General features: G+C 33.4%; 1 long non-coding RNA gene and 1 pseudogene across 1 annotated transcript; one reads left to right on the plus strand and one right to left on the minus strand.

The window, feature by feature from the left end:
• Window positions 1-6127: 6127 nt before the first annotated feature.
• LOC143082938 (uncharacterized) lies at window positions 6128-12267 on the plus strand. The gene is made up of 3 exons (XR_012980510.1): window positions 6128-6261; window positions 7066-7751; window positions 12231-12267. It is a non-coding gene; the product is annotated as an uncharacterized LOC143082938 (long non-coding RNA).
• A 5450-nt stretch (window positions 12268-17717) lies between these two features.
• LOC143084075 (uncharacterized) lies at window positions 17718-18493 on the minus strand (annotated as a pseudogene).
• Between the last annotated feature and the right edge of the window lie 442 nt (window positions 18494-18935).

The following is an 18935-nucleotide window of genomic DNA, read 5'->3' on the forward strand; positions in this document are numbered from 1 at the left end:
AGAAAAAAACAAATCCGAGTTACAAACTAAAACTGAGGGTAACGCATTAAATATAAGAGGAGGACAACGACACAACATTAAAATGTAAAAATTATATATAACTGTTTTACAAATATGAATATAACAACAAACCAGAGTATATATTGGTAACAAATAATTTGATCACTACAATATAACAATTATAAAAGTGACGTTGAATTCCCTGTCATTTATTCATCATTCACACACGAACTTGTCTCAGAAAAATATATACCTATGTACCTTAACCTAACTTTCAGGTATAGAGATGTGATATTTTTCTTAGAAAAGTGCTTATGAACTTTCGGGTCATCAAATGTTCAGTACTTTACTGGTACTTTGATTAGCTTTAGAACATTTTAGTATTTTGTATTTATTAAAGAAGAGGGACGAAAGATACCAAAGGGACAGTCAAACTCATAAATCCAAAACAAACTGACAACGCCATGGCTAAAAATGAAAAAGACAAACAAACAACAGCACACACGACACAACATAGAAAACTAAAGAATAAACCACACGAACCCCACCAAAAAACTAGGGGTGATCTCAGGTGCTCAGGAAGGGTAAGCAGATCCTGCTCCACATGCGGCACCCGTCGTGTTGCTTATGTGATAACAAATCCGGTAAATAATCTAATTCGGTAGGTGACATTCAGGAAAGGGAAGGGGATTGTAGTTACGACGTAAGGAACATATTCGATATCATTTGTGATACGGTTATTCCATAACGGTCAACCAACTCGTGATGGCGTCCGTAAAATTTACGAAGGGATGATTTCAACTTCACCATTTGGAACTCTTGGTTTAATAGCTTCCTTGTGAGCAGCAACCCTCTATCAAGAAAATCATGATAGGAAATGCAAGCACGGGAATATCGTATCAATTGGGAGATATATACCCCGTATGCAGGTGCTGCTGGAATGTTGCTACTTAGAAATGGACAGTTCACAATTGGAAAGCTGAAATCATCTCTTTTGTCGTAAAGTTTTGTTTTCAACCGACCCTCATTGTCAATTTTTAGATGTAAGTCAAGATATGAGGCCGACTTAACTGTATCTGTAGTATCCTTTATCTCTAGCTCGATTGGATAGATGCGTTCCACATAGTCACCAAATTTTGAATTATTTAGTGAAAGAACATCATCTTTATAGCGAAAAGTAGAGTTAAAGGATAGTGCTAACTTCTTATCTTTCTTCCTAAGAAGTTCCTGCATGAAGTCAGCCTCATAATAATAAAGAAACAAGTCGGCAAGTAGAAGGGCACAGTTTTTTCCCATTGGAATGCCGACAGTCTGTTGAAAAACACGTCCTCCGAACGTAACAAATATGTTGTCAATCAAGAAATCAAGCATCTTGATAATATCAGTTTCAGAGAATTTTTTGTTTGAATCAGAGTGATCCTTTACAAAGTAGGATTTATCCCTCCCTAAGACAAGATACTTGTATCTACGTTGGCCATTCTTTTTTACGAAGCAAAGCAATACCAACTCTTTCAATTTGTCTTTTAGTTTGGAATGTGGAATACTAGTGTACAGAGTAGAAAAGTCAAATGTTTTAATACTGTTACAAGATGAAAGAGAGTTAGATTGTATGTACTCTAAAAGATCTTTGGAATTTTTAAGTATCCACATCTGATTCACGCCCCCTCTAGAATAGGCAGTTTCACAATAACTTTGAAGCCCGTCTTTGATTGCTGATAAAATAGATGTTAATAATTTAGAAAGAGGTTTCGTGGAGCACTTGGAAGACCCAGCAATATACCGTTGTTTGTAAGGACACTTATGTAGTTTAGGTATCCAATACAGTGATGGCAGATCCAGTTCTTCATCTTTGGTTGAAATTCCAAAGGAACACAGAACAGACCTATGATTATTCAGGATTTCCTCTTTGGTAAGTGTCGTGAGGGTATATGTTGAGTTTCCAAGTGAATTGTCAATACCTAATTCGTTTATCAAGCAGTTAATGTAATGAGTTTTACATACAAAAACGATGTTGTTTGGGGCTTTATCTGCGGGGACAACAACATATTTGTCATGGAGGTAGGATAGGTGTTTTGCAACATTTGGGTCTTTAAAGATTGACGTAGCATGGGCATTGATAGACCCATTCAGTTTCTTAATTCTAATTTGTATCAACGACCTCACTGCCTTTATCCATTCGGAAAGAGTGTCTACGTCTTCCTTCTCGCGCTTAGCCCATTGTCTGGCATAATCCTCAACTGAATCCATCAAAATTTTAAAGTTGAATTTCCAATTGATGGATTTAGGCTCACGATATATCGGACCTTTCGATAACAGATTTCGTAGAGAAGTGTTATTAACAATGTTGAGGTCACCGGTAATAACGTGGCCAGCGGGATTATATGTGAATTGGGAACTAGCACAAGTGAAATCGGGAGGTTTAGACTTGAAGTCGTCAATATCGAGATCCTGCAAAACGTGTTTGTAATTGAAAATTTTAGTTGCAATATTAAAGTAGAAACGAAAACTGATATTGAGGAATTATTTTAAAATTTCTTAAATAGATATCTAAAAACGTCAATTCAAAATTGAATAGCGTTGACCGAAGTGCATTTTGTATGAAGCGCGCATTCGCATCATTTTAATAATGTGCACAAGGTCAAACCTTTTTTCAACCCTATGACATTACTAAAAGGAGCATTGAATACTTATAATTACATTTTTTCTCTGTGATCATGAATAGTTATTTTTCTTTTATTTACCTGTGCACTTTATTGTGGAATCGCGTGTCATCATGATTGTTACAATTCATTTCGAAATGAATGTTAATTTCAGAATGACACCAGATTGCTGTTAGTTATTTATTTTAGGTATTTTTGTCATATAGCTCTTCAAAAGAGGGACGAAAGATACCACAGGGACAGTCAAACTCATAAATCGAAAATAAACTGACAACGCCATGGCTAAAAATGAAAAAGACAAACAGAAAAACAATAGTTCACATGACACTACATAGAAAACTAAAGAATAAGCAACACGAACCCCGCCAAAAACTAGGGGTGATCTCAGGTACTCTGATAAGGGTAAGAAGATCCTGCTCCACATGTTGCACCCGTCGTGTTGCTTATGTGATAACAAATCCGGTAAATAGTCTGAATCGGTAGGTCACATTCATGAAAGGGGAGGGGATTGTAGTTAGACGTAATGAACATATCCGATATCAATTGTGAAACGGTTATTCCATAACGGTCAATCAACTCGTGATGGCGACCGTAAAATTTACGAAGGAATGATTTCAACTTCACCATTTGAAACTCTTGGTTTAATAGCTTCCTTGTGAGCGGCAACCCTCTAAAGAAAAGAAAATCATGATAGGAAATGCAAGCGCGGGAATATCGTATCAATTGGGATATATATACCCCATATGCAGGTGCTGCTGGAATGTTGCTACTTAAATGGAGAGTTCACAATTGGAAAGTTGAAATCATCTCTTTTGTCGTAAAGTTTTGTTTTCAACCGACCCTCATTGTCAACAGTTTCGGTACTTATACATCCCTCGGATTTTAAATGTTTGGTATGAGCGTTCCTGATAAAGGTAAATCCAGAAAAGCGCTTCGGACGCATGAAATTATTAAACATGTTGTTTTCAATTTTGTTTGTTCAAGTCTTTTACATTAGTAGTGCTAAATAATTGTAAAAGTTATAAAAAAAAACAGATGGCTTACGCCCATAATATGTTTATTTCAATAGTTATCAGAGGTACCAGGATTATAATTTAGTACGTCAGACACGCGTTTCGTTTACCTAAGACTCATCAGCTGTGACGCTCAGATAAAAATGTTTATAAAGTCAAATAAGTTAAAAGTTGAAGAGTATTGCGAAAATTAAAAAAAGTTATGTGAAATACGACTAAAGTAATCTGTTCCTTGGATAAGAACATCCTTAGTTTTTCAAAAAAAATAGTTTTGTTAAAATGACCATATTATCAAACATCACGCAATTTTGAATATGAAGGACATGATAAAAAATGCATTTTGTCCTCATAATCTTCAATACACAATGTATAGGTTCTAAGGTTTCTATATACATTTGAAAACCTTCCTATTCTATTGCTAGATTATGTGATGACATTCTCAACTTGATTCAACAATACACTTTTCACGGTAAGTTTCGGGTATTAGTTTACATAGATATGTCTGCAAAGAAAAAAATTATATCATATATCTATATAAGGAAACGTTTAAAATGAACTATCTAAAGTAGCATTTTGTTTGACAATATCACATAGTCTCTGTTTTATAACTAAAATATGTTAATATTAATGTGGGTTTCGTGTTGTTTATTCTTTAGTTTTCTATGTTGCGTCATGTGTGCTGTTGTTTGTTTGTCTTTTTCATTTTTAGCCATGGTGTTTTCAGTTTGTTTTAGATTTATGAGTTTGACTGTCCTTTTGGTATCTTTCGTCCCTCTTCTTTAATAACATAGCATAAAGAATTTTGTGAATACCACAAATCATTTAAACCAAGATTCAACAATTCCTTTCGTATTATACAAACCCAGTTATTCAGAGTATACATACATGCTCACTCTCCTTTGCCTTTTTACCGAATTATTTTATAACATAAACGCATTAATGTTAATCGGTGACCGTGACAACAGGGTGAACATCCAATAGAAGAAGTATTCACTAATATAATAATGACATCTCTATGAACTTACTTGATTCTATAAATAATTTTGATGTTATATCATAAAATTCTTATGAAATATTATTTATTAATCATTGTTTAAATGTCACCAATATCAGCCAAAATTAAAATTTCAGGTCTTATTCGCATAATGACGCGCTATTCGGTATTTCGAACTACCGAAAAATGTCCAGCCGAGATACACCTGGGATCAGTATATATGTTCCTGGATACGATGACCCAATTTGGGAAAAAATAGATAGAGAACCTTTTTTTATTCACCAACAATTATATTGCACATGCTGTTAACAGATTTCTTATTTGGTACAGCTGTTTCAGTGGAGATCCTTGTATATTAGTACCTGAATACTAGGGTAACAAACTAAAACTGAGGGAAACGCATTAAATATAAGAGGAGAACAACGACACAACATTAAAATGTAACACACACACACACACACACCCACCCACCCAAGACCCACCCACCCACCCACACAGACACAGAAACGGACTATAGCAGTGTTGTCTGGTTTATGTTTACAACTATTTTTTTTCACTTATATTTAGTGAGTTATTTGTTAAAACACTAGTTTTTATTGATCTTTCTTTAATTCATTTAATATTTTTGACCATTCTTTTGGGATTGCTTTTCTTAATTTGGAGAATTCAGCTATCCACTCTGATTTATTTTTTAGTTTTAAACTTATAAATTTTCTGAATAAATTCCCTCTTCATCAATAATATAGGGTTATTGCATGAACATTGGTGAATATTGTCCCGAGTAGAATTTTATATTGCACGAGCTTGCGAGTTCAATATATGTTCTACGAGGGACAATATTCCCCAATATTCATGCAATAACCCTTTTACTGTATAACAATATAATATTTGAAAGTAAAAATTGGTTTAAACTAAGATTTTGTCGTTGATGACGTCATGAATATTGAAGATATATTGCACCAGTGCAATATTACAATTTATTGCACGCTTACTTTTGGTTACTTTCTGTGGGAAATATTATATTGCTATGCAATACTATCATTTATATGAATGATATTGCTATCAATCCAGTTTTGGAAAAGTAATGTTTTGTTTTGAAATTATATCAACTAATTCCCCAAATGACTTCCTGGCGGATAAGTCTGTATTTGTTTGGATATTTAGTTTTAGTATTTTTATTTTTTAACCATACTTTATCATATCCAGATTAAATTCTGATATGTCTGTAGTACCTGGTAGAGAATATATATTATAAGAATTCATTTGGTATGACCACCCAATTAAGAAATTTATCAGCCGTTAATCTTTTTATCCAACCTAGAGAACTTTATAAAATTTAAGGAGCTCAAAAGTAAAGAATTTTGCAACAAACACATCAGTTCAGTGGTACAGGCCTTGTTAATAATGTCAAAGGTGAATCCCTAAAATAAATTTTCTTTGTTAATAAAACACTTCCGCCCGCCATGAACAAGTAAATACGATAGTTACAACTAATTGCACTTCTAGGTCTACATTGAATAATTTTCTGCACTAGTCAATAATTCGAGTGAAGAGGCCCTGTTTGTTTAAACCATAAATCCAGGGTTCTTTTCTGGTAAGCATCATCAAATCAAAATCAAAATTAGTTTTATTTAGAGCTATCAATTGTAACATTATTAACGATGAAATAAACAAATACATAAAATTAACTTTTGGACAATTTAATAAATATATTGTGCTATCTTTGCAAATCAAGAAACATATAATTAACTATTGAATAATTGGACAATTCATATGTATATAAATATATATATATATATATATATATATCCATCAATTATTTTTCGTATTGTTTCCGATTTTTTTTTTATTTCTTCCGTGAACGTGTTATTTTTGTTACTATAAATAAAAAAATAAATAAAATCGTCCTGGTTTGAAATAAAAATTATAACACCGGCTTTGAAAGATTTTAAAAGTGCGATAAAGTCTATCCACAGGTAAGTTTGAATCAAAAACTTGTTTATAGCTTAAAGAAAATAAGATTCTATAAATATTTATCTTGTAATCTTCTTTTTTTAACGGTAAGAGTGACATATTTAAACATCACATACACGAAGAGGTGAAAGGTTAAACTCATATCACTTAATCATGTTAATCAGTTCCAAAAATATGTGTAGTATACATGTATGTCAAATATTTTATAAAGAAATTCGTTACATTTTACATTTACCATGTAAAACTGTAGCATCTAAGTGTTTATTGCCTTTTAACAATAATGTTTTACGCACTACATTTTTTTGTAAAACAAATGACACATTTTAGCTATTAAACTTATAGTTCAATAATGCAAAACTAATTTGGGGTCACACAATTCAACTACTTTAATAATATAAAAATAGTGATTATTGTCTGTTTGCAGGAATGGGTGATAAAGATCAAGACAATTATTTAAGAAATTTAGTCGTTATTGCTAATTATGGAAAAGAGGCATTAGCTTGTCTTCTCGAATATGAAGTTACAAGTAAACATATTTCTTTAGAAGACTTTGTTAATAGCAATCAGCATGCGATATACCATTTGTGTTTTAATAAAAAGAAGTGCTGCCAGTGTGTACAAGGATGGAAAGCATGTGTTCCAACGAATAGAGTTCTGAGAGAAAGCCAGCTTGAAATTGTATTGAACAAAAATATTTCGCGATATCCATGTCATAAAACACAAAACGTATCGGATTTCTGTTGTTGCCAAGCCCTCCATAATCTTACAACAGAAAGATTCGATGTCACGCTACTGCGTTGTTTTCTCACAAATTTTGGAACACTTTGGAAAGTAGCACCCGTTGAACAAGCAGTCAACACGATTTTACGGCATCGCAATGATTATGGACATGCAAGTGATACTCGAATTTCCGAGGGACTATTTCAACAGCATAAGGCGGAAATAGAAAATGCCATTTTAGACATTTTTTCATTTTGTAGACCCTCTGATGTTTTAAGTATGAAACAAAGGCTTTCTGATTCCTACTGCAGATCGTTAGATACAGTGTCATGTAGCAAGTATCTAAGTGTACTATTAGAGGATATTCGCCTACAAAGCAGTTTAGAAAAGGTATGTTCAAAATTATATTAGTTAGATAGACCAATACAACTATACAGTTATGCTGATAAACTTGATGTAATTTGTTTGTTTTGGAAAAAAGATATTTAATACAGGTTATTATTGATATGTTAACAGATGAACAAGAAATATTCCCCTCATACTGTGGCAGTCTAAAAACTAAACATGTTTAATATGGGGGGGGGGGGGGGGGGCAAGGGGGGTCCCCATAACAGCAAAACAGTGAATTGATTTGGTGAAAAACAGATAACAAGGAATTGAAAAGGGATAATAACAGATAACAGTAAATGAAATATGAAAATAGATCTGTCCAGGACCAATCCAGTAGATGACTCGTAGATCTTAGTATATAACTTGTGGTATGGACCTAGAAAATTGTAATTTGTGTAAACAAGACGTTTCGGCCGTTGAGGCAGTTCTGCCTTGGTTGAATTTTTATCGTAACTTATACAATAAGTTATAGTATGGATGTTGAATTTTTCTGAACAAAATTACTAGTTTCTGTTTTTGGTATAGGGATGTTTTTAATCTAGGGCATTTGAGGAATCAATTTTTAATGATTTAGGTTTTGTTATTTAATTTTTGAAAATAGTGCAGCCAGTGACACTTTAATATCAATTTGATTTTTAGATTTTTTTTCTTCTGAAAAGCAATATATATACTTTACAAGTAATAAAAAAAAAACATTGATGCACAGTATATTTTTTTTATTTAATGACTTCATGATAAAACTTACTTATAAAATACAAAAATACCCAGATCAGTGGAGACAGGACATGTAACTGAAACACGCATGCCAGTTATGGTTATTCTAATAATAGAAATTGACTCAAGTGATAATTCTGAAAGTATAATAGAAATTTGACCTAGTGAAAACTTGGATGACACCAAGTGAAACACCAATCATCTTGTGTGAAATTATAGAATATGGAAAATTTGGGTTCAGCATTGGAGAAGCTGTAGGATTTTAAAAAGGGTATTTGTCAAAAAATTAAACTGAAGACACATCTGTATTTGCATCAATAGTTTCTGACCTTCATATTTCGCCATGTGAAGCAGTTAAAAAGCTTTTAAAAATATGGTGGTCAGGGTTCTCTTTCATGTAAATGAAAAGAGAGGAAGTAGGACTTATAATATAAATGCCAAAAAGAAAAAGATGTTGTATAATTCCCAAAGCCATAATTTATTATTAAACCCACACCACTTAGTAATGTAAAACAATTCAAAGGAGAAAACTAACTGCTTAATTTATCCACAAAATAGTGAACGAGAATCTTAGTAACACAGTAACAAACTACAACCACTGAATCCAGGCTCCTGACTTGGAAATAGGCACATACAGAATGTGACTGCGTCAACTTTAGCATACTACATGTAGTTGGTGTTCAATCCTCCCCTAATCAGGGCCAGTGGTGTAATAGTACAACATAAAGATTAGTATGTGGTCATTGAATTAAAAAATCTATAGGAAGAACCAATGCTTTTTTTTTATAACAAAATCCATAATAAAGTTATTGAACAAGTAATAAGTGAATTAAATTTGTACAAAATGCTACATGTTCACAGACAATGGAATTTATTACAAAGGATAATAATAATATATACTGGAATGGTGCTGGGTCCAATTGATTTTATATGTTTATGTGATGTATGTTACTGAAATTCTTCTGCAAATACAGGGCCACACGATATTACCAGTAGAAAGACCCCAATAGATACACATTGTAAGAAGATTTCAGTATCCATTCAAATCACAATTTTCAATTATCTTCAATTTCTACGGAAGATTGGCTGTCAAAATGCTAACATTCCAATTTTCAATAACAGTTAACAGCAAATAGATTCTCACAACAACAGATAACAAAAAAGATAATAGTCCTATAACAGCTAACAAAGAATAAGACAATAACAGCTAACAGTAAAAATATTTTCGGAATAACAGATAACAAAGAATTAAAATGCCCCATAACAGCATAAGAGTTAAACCCCTTGCCCCCTCTTTAATATGACAATTAAAATCATTGGCTTACCGGATTCATTTGATACAGACAATTTATTATAAAATGAGTTATCATTTTTCAAAAGAAAGAGTGTTCTAGGTATTGTTCATAATATCTTAAATAATCAATACTATGTAATTGAAATACTTGTTTAAACAATTGATCTCGCTACACCAATGCATTTCAGAACAAAGCTGTGTTGTAATATAAACAAATCATATATAAACCATATTATGCAAATAATTAAAAATATCGTCGTAAATTACTCGACAATCATACTGGAAAACATAAACAAATCATCATGATATATTTCAACATAATTGCAAATTTTAAGATGCATATATATATGTAGGACATGGAGGTGCGATGGGGGCGCTGAAGAATGATGGTCCGTACGCTGATGTGCGATGCTTTATGTGACACATAGTTAAAAAACTACAGACGTATAAATATCTTTAGAAGAGCTTTTAAAAGTATACAGTCTGCTAAAAGTTAAGCACCACCTTTTTCTATTGCGTCGAAGAAAAAAATCATTAAAAAAAAATTCCGTTATTTTTCGATTAAGAGAAAACATTTATGTAGTAATTTTGCTAACATATACCTTAAACAAACCACACACTTAAGTTTGGTCACTTATGTAGGTTCTATGCATTGAAATTTTGCATTCATAGAAATAGTGCAAATTACACAAATCGGAAACTGAATTTAAGTTTCACTGTGATTTTAAATTTTCTACAACAACTGATCACCCAATATCATTAACATTCTCTACAAATAATCTTTGGTATGTTCGGCAAATTTAAGTCAATTTGATGTATATTCGTCCCTCTTCCGGTACAGTTCCATAACACGGTGTCTCATACTCTGTACAAGTCTTCTGAACTTAAGTTGAGGAAAACTATTCCACTCATCAACAATTATCATTCTTAAATAGCCAAGAATTTGCAGTGGTGGTTCTCTTCGATTGCGATTTCTGCCAATGGCATCCCAGACATGTTCGAAAGGGTTCATGCCTGGAGACTGGAAGGCCAAAAGATAGTGTCAATGGCTTGTTGCTATTTGTACTCGGTTACAATTTTTGCCATGTGTGGTCTAACGTAATCGTCCATCTACAAGGGTCTTGACGCAAGTGGGTGATTATCAAAATGAGGCCCTACAATGTTTCGAAGCATCAAATCCCTGAATGTTTGTGCGTTCATGTTACCCTGCAGAATATGCATACCAAGCTTACAACAGTATATGAAACAACCTTATGCTAAACCCCACCAGCACCATATGCAGTCGTTAGGCAAATGTTTGTATGGTCATTGGCAGTTTTATTTTCCCGCCAAACCCGTATTTTGTCGTCTACTGTTCGTAACAGAAACTGACTCTCATCTGATCAATGAAAATTTTTGCGAACGCTAACGCGACCACCTGGAGACCAGTGGTGTCTGAAATTAGCCGCGGGCTAGTAGTTAATTGGCTTGTCTTAGTACGACAAATAAGCAGTCTGTCCTGACCACAGGAAGTTAAACGGGGTCTTCTAGATCTTAGTCCTTCATGTACAGTTCCTGTGTCAACATGCCGTTGTAAAAGTCTGACAATGACGGTGTGATTAACATTGAAATGGTTACCGATGCTCATAATACTCCTACCAGCATTTGACATGTTAATTGGTAGCCAACGTTTAACCACTGATAATTTACGCCTTGTCATATTACACAATGACTTGATGAAGGTCAATGTCACCTATACGCGACAGTAGCAGGATGATTTAAAAGTATCGAAACAGCGTTTTTGTAAAAGTGCAGACGACCTTTCATAAAATAATTGTGCATTAGCTTTCAACTATAAGTTGTTTCTTTCATGAGTTCCTCGTTTACCGTAATATCATAAAGATGAGAATCTGTATGTGGACCCATATTTATTTTGAAAATGTCACGCTAGATCAATCATACGTTAAACAGAACCTTTTGAAGATATCAATAAAAAATACCGCTGAAGAAGATTACCTACCCCTATCTCCAAATCCTCCCGTTCTCCGTAGTATTAAAAGTTTATACGCCCCTTACCATGTTAAAAACCTGGAAAGCTGTTACTAACGAACAACTTGACACCTACATCGACATGAAAAGCATAGCAAATTTTGACCGGCGAACTTCATCATTACCACCATCGCACTTTGGTGGAATTATCAACAATATAACGTAACAATCATAGAATCAATAATATCCAACGAATTTATTGTAAAAAACGTCATAAAAAGTTTAAGACACGCATGACATTGTGCAATGTCAAAATATAAGTAACGATCATCGACAAAATATAGGATCAGGTCATTGGTGTTTTATAACTGTACATAAATTGCAATATTTATTTTTTTCAAAAACACAATCGATGTTGAAAGAATTGACTGCGATGTGAAATTGATCACCTTTAAGTATTCAAAGGATTAAAGAGTTAAAATTAATCGTATTTTAATTTCCAGGGAATGCAGGAAATCAAAGAGCACACAGAGCACTTTGGTGAGTTACATATTTAATGTTTCAATTGTAAGAGTTTCACAAAACCACTTAAAGAATGACCAACATGAAAAATAGTATCATGTCTTAGGGGGAGGGATAAATTGTACTTTGTAAACTATCACTCAAATATCTGAAACTTACCATACGAAGATGCCGGGTTTCTTATTTGACAGCTTATTTGTACGTTTTAACACAAAACAATCGGTGCTCTCATGGTAATCAATTGTGTTTCTCTTCTTCTCGACTCTATTCTTCATATGATCTGACTTCAGACAGGATTAGGAAATAGAAAAAAGAACTTAGCATTATCCTTTCCCGCTAAATAAATAATGTTCTCTAAGTAAATAATTTTAAGTTTGGTGTCAAAGTTGAACGTATCTAACCATCGAACTTGAGATAAAGAAAAAACATGTACAGTCAAATGTCATACCTTGACTAACATCTAATCACAGTACTGAAGTACTGAACATCGGATGACGACAAGTTTTTGTGTATGGTCAAAAGCACTTGTCTCAGGAAAAAATATTACATATCTCTTTTCCTGAAACTGAGGTTAATGTACAGAGATATATTTTTTTCTTAGACAAGTTCGTGCATGGATGATGAATAAATGACAGGAAATTCAACTTCACCGTAATAACTTTTATATTGTAGTGAAACACATCAGTATACACTGATTTGTTGTTATATATTATATTAGAATAACAGTTACATGTATATATGATTTCCATCCATTTGTATATCATTCTATTCTGTTATTCTAATTAATAGTGCAATGCAAGTGCATGATGGACACTTTTCTGTAAAAATTCGATTTTTCTAAAAGATTGGATACGAGTAGGAACTCATATTTTCCCGCAAAAATAATTACAGAGTTGCCGGTATTGTCTCAAAATGGTCTTTGGAATATTCTTCCGCATGCTTTAACACAATTTGTCGGTACGTGTGCATTGATATTATTAAAGGGACACTAGCTACGAGATATATAAAAAATCTAAAGTATTCATGTTTTTTTTATAACTAAATGGATAGTTTTTATTATAAAACTTATGTACATATAATTTTTTCTGAAGAAAATTCTTTGATTTTTCCACACTAAGACGAAGTTTACTTTTTTTAATTGCTTCCTTTGAGGAAGCAATTCGCCGACATATTTTCCGTATATTCAAGTCACCTTAGCGTGACCCCTCTCGTAAAAATCCGGTGATCGCAGTACGCATGGGTCTGTCATTGAATAAACTATTATCTGATTATATATGTTATACACGTGCTCAATATCCATATTGTTTGTTGATTGTTTACTATTGCGGCTTCAAAACACGACAATTAATTACTTGTCATGTTTTCAAATATCAACAGAAAGTGAGAAAAAAAAATTTGAAGATTATACGATATGTTTGCGTAAAAAATTGTAAAATCGTGCACGGAAGATTAAGTTTATGATATATACATACATTGGTTCAAGAATTTGATACACATTATTTTTCAACAGTCACTCTTTTCATATGACTTTAACAATAATTTCTTTAAAAATTACAATAATCATTTATTTAATCAGTATCGTCATTGTTATTATTGACTTTCTCGACTCAATCATAAAACAACTTATTTTTCTTTTGTTTCATACACCGAAAATCCCACGGAGTATACTTTTGTCTAGTGAATCTATGTTCAGTTCTTATTAAGCTGTCTGGGCATTTGGCCGCGAAACTAATTTTGATTAAATCAATTCATTATGATTGCAAGGTGGAAACAGCAATGTAAGCACGAATGGTTGTTATATATCTCGTAAAAATTATAATTTACATCTTAGTGAAGTGGGAGTTTTGTTAGTGTAAAAGGTGCAATTATTTGAACTATGGTTTGTAGATTGAGCCGACTTCATATGAATGAGCACATTTTATATATGTAAATATTTCTATATGTAACGTTTTTCTTGTTATTATCAATATAAAGCTAAAAAGAGAAAAACCGACTTACTCGCCCCTTTTTATATATGTTTTATTTATTTAAGTTCTGACATTGAATGTAATGTCATCGTCAAGGCTAGTCGAGTAACTCGGTGTTTGCATGAAAATGATCTTGACTAATAACAATACCTGGTTTATTTGTGATACCAAATGAAGGGACTAACACTGATACTCATGAAGTTGATGGATCGTTAGATTCTGGAACTTGATAGTTTTCTTTAAAGGGGTGAATTGGATTAAAGAAAATTCTACACAATGTCGTGATACCCGGAATGCTTTTTAAAAATAAATTCTATTAGTTATACAATATATTTGTAAGTTAAAGAGAAACAGTAACTTGAACAATTAAACATATTTCTCCAGCATATACCAGCCAAAGGAAATCATGCCGTATATAATTTTTTTTTTGTGTTTAAATTTCAGATCCACGACAATGCAACATTATAGGTAAATATTCAAGAAAAAAATCTTAAATTATAGGACATTATTTAAGGTAAAAGATACCTGTTACTTAACTAGAAAATTAGCATGTGTCAATATGTTATACATTATGTCTTTTATTGTTACTGCTATTATTATTGTAACTAGACATTTGCTGAAACTAGGTATATCTTAGACTTAGACGATTACAGTTGACGAAAACATGGGGTCAGCTATGTAACGTTGGTAGCCTATATATATTAGCTAAGAGACAAGCCATGTGTACTGATTAACATACTTTAATATAATGCTTGAGCTAAGTTATCAACACAAATACATATAAAAGCAATACGACGCGACCTTATCTGCTATGTCCATCAACAAAACACCTGCGTGAACTCTGAACTGTATAAATATTTATGAATGAATGAAAGTTACAATATTACATCTCTTCTTTTCTCAGATTAAAGTTTTACCTTAATTATTTATATTACTGTCTGTGTAGTCATAAATTCTTTAACTGTCTGTGTAAACAAATTAAGGGATAAGATGCGTAAAATTGTATCAATAGAAAATTAGAACTTTATATAAAAAAGAAGATGTTGTATGATTGCCAATGAGACAACTATTCACAAAAGACCAAAATGACACAGACATTAACATTTATAGTCTGTGATAAATGTAAATTATTCGGTACGTGTACTGTAATGTCAATATAATTAGTGGATCGTCTGATCAATCTGATAAGGCTATCATTACGAGTGTGAATAGTAAATTCCACAAAATTGATTTGTATCATAAATTCACAAATATAAATCAACATCAAACCTAACTGATACACCAGAAAGAGCCCAGGATTAGTATGCCTGTAACACAGCTTTTTAACGCACATAATCATCGAGATGTTTCGGTATTTGTTTTTCTCGTGATGATCTTCTCAATGGTGTGTTTGGTATAATGTCATCATCAATGATTTCTTCGTCTGGCGTATACTAAATTTATTCCTGGTATCTATGATGAGTTTATTTCTATCTCCTCATCAGTCATTATCTTAGATTTCCCAACCTTTTTGAAGTGTGACGAATTTCGAGTTACATCCTTTTGCTGTTCGTTCGTTTCTGTAATCATACTACACTTTTAATTCTTGATTGTTAATGGTTGAGGATTGTAAGGGGTAGATAGTTTATCTTTCTTTTTCTGTTTGACTAGTACGGTATCTCCAACTGTAAAATCAGGTACTTTTACTGAATGTTTTTTCTCGAAGTATAATTTCATTTTACTTTTGTTCCTATGGTCTTCCTTTCGAACTTCACTGTCAGCTTGGTCATTTATTAAAATGTTCGGCATTTAGGTGTTAATTTTCCTTCCAAATAAAAGTTCTGCCGGGGACACGTTAGTTGTTGAATGTGGTGTTGCTCTCTAATTGTGAAGAAATGTGTGTATTACTTGCTTCCAACTACGATATTCCGTTTGAGCTGCACGAATTGCTTTCCCCATAGTTCTCATGAATCTTTCACTTTCCGCGTTAGCGCGAGGCAATAACGGAGTTATTTTGCAGTGCTTAAAACCCATATTATCTGCATAATTTCGGAACTCTCCTGAATTAAACGGCGGTCCGTTGTCTGTTTTTAGTTCTTTCGGTATTCCAAAAATTGGAAACGGTCCACAAAAATCCATGCTGAGTTTCTCCCATACATTATTCGGTATCTCGGACATTTGTAACGTTTCGAAAACATTTTTCGGTGTGGACGCTAAACATGGTATACATAATTTACATGTTTGTTCAACAAGTCTGTCTATTCCAGGGAAGTATACCTTTTCACGTAACAACTGCTTTGTACTTACTATGCCCTGGTGCTCTTCGTGTGCAAGGTCAATTACACGCATCTGTAAATCTTTCGGAATAACGATTCTATTATCATGCAGTATGATCTCCATATCATTAACGGGAACGACGGTTAATTCGTATCGTAATCTTGACAATGTATCAAGTGTATTACTCTCATACTTATCTCACCTGTTTGATTTTAATGCAGTAATATCAGTTTGTAGATCATTATCCTTTTGTGTACTTTCAGCTATCTCATTAAGGGTCATTGCCTTCGGCACAGCGTTGTCAGTTAAGTATCGGACATATTCTTCAGCTAATTGTGAATGTTTACATGCGATTGATGTAGTCGGGGTCGGATGTCTTGATAAATAATCAGCCGCGTTCACCTTTCCTGGTTTGTACTGTACTTTGAAATTGTATCCCTGTAATCGTAATCTCCATCGTTCAATGCGTGCTGGTGTTTTTGCCTTTGTACTGTTGAATATAGTTTCAAGCGGTTGGTGATGGGATACCAATGTATATGATTGTCCGTACAAATAAAGGTGAAAATGTTCAATTGCCCATACAATTGCTAATGCTTTCTTTTCTGTTTGCGAATTGCGTGTTTCAACGTCTGTCAATGATCGGCTTGCTAATGCGATTATTTTCCCATTTTGTGTTAATAATCCAGCTAATCCAACGGGACTTGCATCTACTATCAACATTGTTTCTTTGTTAGGGTCAAAGTATGACATCACACGGTCAGCAACAAGTTCATTCTTTAGCTTGTCAAATGATTCCTGTTGTTTAGATGTCCATTCCCACTTGGAATCCTGTTTTGTTAATCTGCGGAGCGGTTTAGTAATAGCTGAGTAATTTGGAATGAAACGTCCAACATAATTGGTCATTGCTAAGAAACTACGGATTTCACCTATGTCTTTCGGTATTGTCGTGTTCCTGATCGCGCTAATTTTTCTTGGATCGGGCGATATGCCATCTGCACTAAAAATATGACCATAGAATTCAAGTTTGTTCTTATTAAATTCACATTTTGCCTTATTCAATGTCAAGTTCTTTTCTTTAAGTCGTGCAAATAGTTTTTCCAATCGTTTATCGTGTTCGTCCTGGTTCCTTCCAAATTCAATAATATCATTGGATATATTTCGGACTCTAATCCTTCCAGTGCATTACTTAATGTGTTTTGGAATAACTCTGCGGCTGAAGAAACACCAAAACTGAGTCGTGTGTATCTACGTAATCCTTTTCGATAATACTTTGGATCCGTTTAAATCCAAGATCATATCATCAAGTGTTGGTGTAATATGACGTGAACGCAAAATAGCCTTGTTCAGTTGGTCCATCCACCTTTTTTTTTTTTTTTTTATTATATCCTGTTTTTCGAGTTTCTCGAGTTCTGCTTCTAGTTGCTTTCGAATGTGAAACGGAATACGCCTATGTGGTTGAATAACTGGTTTTAGACTTCCATCAATATGAATTTTAACTTTTTCATCTTTTAATTTTCCAATTCCATTGAACACATCGCTATATTTATTGCATAACATTTCATGTTTATTTGCCACTGACGAAATGACTGGCACTATGCTTAAGTCAACATATGTATCATAGCACAATAAATTCCCGTATCTTTCCTTCATCACATACACCGGTGCGGTTGTTATTTTATGGTCAGTCTCTATCGTAGCGTGAAATTTTCCCATTAATTTCAAGTTTTTATCTGAACCATATGCAAAGACTCGGCGTGAGAAAGTTTGGGCTTACACTTGATGTTCTCGAATGTACTTTCATCAATAACATTAATACTTGATCCTGTGTCAATTGAGATATCCACATTAGAATTATTGATTTTCACGTTGATTTTCGGTTGTCCTTTCTGTACTTTATTCAAAGTATTTTCTCTTATTCCAAAAACGTAACAATCGTCAGAACTGCTATCGTGAGCTTCATGATCATGTTCGTAATAGTCAACTTTGTTTACTTTTCTTTTAAAAGTGCTAGTTCCATCCATACGTTTGGATCTACATACAGCGGCGAAATGTGTCAACTTTTTACATGACTTGCAACTTTTCCAAATGCAGTACACTTGTTTGCATGCGGAAAGTCACTCCCACAGTTTCTGCAAATATTAGTAGTCCTTTTCTTTACGTTTTGGTCTGTTTGTGTCTGTAGAAATCGTGGTCCGTTGCGACGTCTTCCACTTCCTTTTCTCACAGCATTTGCGGAGTGTTTGTCTGATTGTTCAATTTCTGTTGCCAGTTTTTCAGAAAGTTCTAACGCTCTAGCTGATGAAATTAATCCTTCAAGGGTCGTGTCTTCCCTAAGAGCATTTCGTCTTAGTCTAGTTAAATGACAACCTTGGATAATTTGCGATTTCACTTCTCTTTAGATGTTTCCGTAAATTCACAGTTTACAGCTAGCTGGCGTAGTCTCGTGTGAAAACTGTCGATAGT

This window comes from Mytilus galloprovincialis, chromosome 7, assembly GCF_965363235.1.
Source record: "Mytilus galloprovincialis chromosome 7, xbMytGall1.hap1.1, whole genome shotgun sequence".
In the NCBI taxonomy this organism is placed as follows: Eukaryota; Metazoa; Mollusca; class Bivalvia; order Mytilida; family Mytilidae; genus Mytilus; species Mytilus galloprovincialis.